The 2,838-nt window shown below is 39.9% G+C and overlaps 1 pseudogene; it reads left to right on the top strand.

Moving 5' to 3' along the window:
* Nucleotides 1–793: 793 nt before the first annotated feature.
* LOC143665325 (thioredoxin reductase 1, cytoplasmic pseudogene) lies at nucleotides 794–2,325 on the top strand (annotated as a pseudogene).
* Nucleotides 2,326–2,838: the final 513 nt, after the last annotated feature.

Below are 2,838 nucleotides of genomic sequence, written 5' to 3'. Positions count from 1 at the left end.
TTCACAGCCCTTCTGTGCTCAGATAGCTCTTCTCTTCATCCCATATCATGAGCGAGTTTCATATTGGAAATTTTAGTTTCCTATGAGATTTTTTTTTAACTTGATATTGTTTTGTTGTTGTTCTTGTTTTCTCTGACCTCTCATCTGGTTAGTTATCTATTTGTCTCTGATTTGTTGGGAAAAAAAGAAACTATTACTGCCTTTTTCTGAATTTAATTAATGCTGCTTTTCAGCTGTGAAAGAGAATATTTCTACGGGAAGCACAGGGACTACCAAACTCTAAACATGTAAGCCTACCACCCTTGGTGGAAATTGTTGTAATTCTATGATGCTTAGTCTTCAGTCAGTGATAAAATGTTCTTTATATGTGTACTCTAGGAATGTAGATGTAACACAAAATTGTAAATTAATATGCCATATTATAAGGTCTCAAATTCTTCAGGAGCTCCTCTGTTAGTTGGTTTACGGAGACTTATGAATGCTTATATACACTTTAGAAAAATATTTGGCTTTTCTAAGACAAACTTTGCTGTTGACAGCAACCTGAAAAATATGCATTTTCCCCTTTTTTACAAGGCTGTAAGGTAAAAAGCAATTAAGCTTAATAATGGTTTTAAAGAATTTAGAGCATTAACAGTAATTTCATAAGAATTAAAAAGGTAAAATTTTTACATACTATTTCTAATATAGGAATCATTTAAGTTAGACAATTTTGATAATAAGATTTTCCCTTGGTTCTATCACAGTATAAAAATAATGTTTCCCTTTTAGTACCATAGAGGGTAAGCAGGGGCTTGAAATAATGCTCTTGGAACTGACCTTGCAAATCAAAGTACCCACTGTATTTGTGAAACAGAGAAAGATAGGTGGCCATGGTCAAACCTTGAAAGAAGGGCAGACTTCAAAAGTTACTAAAAATGAATGGCTTTGATCATCTTCTGGAGTCCTGTGACTATGACATTGTCATCATCGAAGGTGGGTCAGGAGGACTGGCCACTGTTAAGAAGGCACACATATATGACAAGAAGGTGATGGTCATAGATTTTGTTACTCCAACCCCTCTTGGAACTAGATGGGGTCTTGGAGAACATATGTGAATGTGGGCTGCATGCCTAAAAATTGACATACCAAGCAGCTTTGTTAAGAAGCTGTACAAAACCACATTGGCTTTCTAAACTGAGGCCACCAGGTAGCTCTGAGGGAGAAAAGGATCACCTACAAGAATGTTTATGGGCAATTCATTGGGCTTTATAAGATTAAGGCAACAAATAATGAAGATAAAGAAAACATTTACTAAGCTGAGAGATTTCTCATTGCCACTAGTGAAAGACCACATTACTGGGGCATGCCTAGTGACAAGGGGTATTGCATCAACAGTGATGCTCTTTCCTCCTTACCTTACTGCCTGGGTAAGACCCTGGTGTTCGGAGCATCCTACGTGGTTTTAGAGTGTGCTGGATTTCTTGCTGGTATTGGTTTAGATGTCATTGTTATGGTTCAGTCCATTCTCTCTAGAGGAATTGATCAGGACATGGCAAACAAAATTGGTGAACACATGGAAGAATATGGTGTTGAGTTCACAGTACAGTTTGTACCAATAAAAGTGGAGCAAACCGAAGTAGGGGCACCAGGCCAACTCAGAGTGGTAGCTCAGTCTACCAATGGTGAAGAAATCATTGAAGGAGAATATAATGCAGTATTGCCAGCAATATGAAGAGATGCTTGCACAAAATAAATTGGCTTTGGAACTGTGGGGATGAAGATAAATGAAAAGACTGGAAAAATACCTGTCACAGATGAAGAACAGACTGATGTGCCTTACAGCTATGCCACAGGTGAAGGGTAAACTGGAACTCACCCCATTAGCAATCCAGGCAGACAGATTGCTGGCTCAGAGGCTTTATGCTGGCTCCTCTGTTAAATGTGGCTATGAAAATGTTCCAACAACTGTATTACTCCATGAGAATATGGTAACTGGCCATTCTGAAGAGAAAGCTGTGGAAAAATTTGGGTAAGAAAATATTGAGTTTTACCATAGTTACTTTTGGCTGGTGGAGTGGACAATGCATCAAGAGATAACAACAAATGTTATGCAAAAATAATCTGTAATATCAATGACAATGAGCATGTTGTGGGCTTCCATGTATTGGGTCCAAATGCTGAAGCAGTTATACAGGGTTTTGCAGCTGCCTGAAGTGTGGCATGACCAAAAAGCAGTTGGACAGTGCAATCAGAATCTACCCTTTCTGTGCAGAGGTATTCACAACCCTGCTGGTGTCCAAATGCTCTCAAGGAAGCATGTTCCAAGCTGGCTGCTCAGGTTAAGCCTTGGTGTGGGCAGACTCAAGCCTCTGACTGGTTTCCTTGCCAAAATCCAAGATGAAGCTTTCAGGAAGGTAGTTCTGCTCTTGGCTACTTACCATCATCCATGCCCCCTTGGGCTCCTGGGTAGGAGGCGGTGAATAGAAGGCAGGCAGCATCACACTGGGGTCAGCTGAACAGACTCAAAACTGATGTTTGGCAGTGCATCTTTGGGATGCGTCTGTGATATCACCAAACTTAAGCTCCTCTGGGTGGGCAGAGATGGAATAGCTGTCAAATCGGTTTTAGACTGATCGTTTCTTTGTGGGAGTTGCTTTATTCTCATTGTTAAGCTTTCTAAAGTTGATTTTTTTTTCTCAATGATGTTAATGATACTAGAGATGAAAGATGTCAGCAGTCAATTTTTGTCCACAACCAAGTCCTAGCTAAAGCATCCAAGGAAGGTACCTTGTTGTATGAAAGGGGTGCTTTGACTCACTTGGGGAATACATAGGCTTGTCCCATGAAAGAGAGCTC

This window comes from Tamandua tetradactyla, chromosome 21 (assembly GCF_023851605.1).
Source record: "Tamandua tetradactyla isolate mTamTet1 chromosome 21, mTamTet1.pri, whole genome shotgun sequence".
Taxonomy (NCBI): domain Eukaryota; kingdom Metazoa; phylum Chordata; class Mammalia; order Pilosa; family Myrmecophagidae; genus Tamandua; species Tamandua tetradactyla.
The sequence above is the reverse complement of the archived record's forward strand: the minus strand, read 5'-3'. Positions and strand labels throughout refer to the sequence as shown.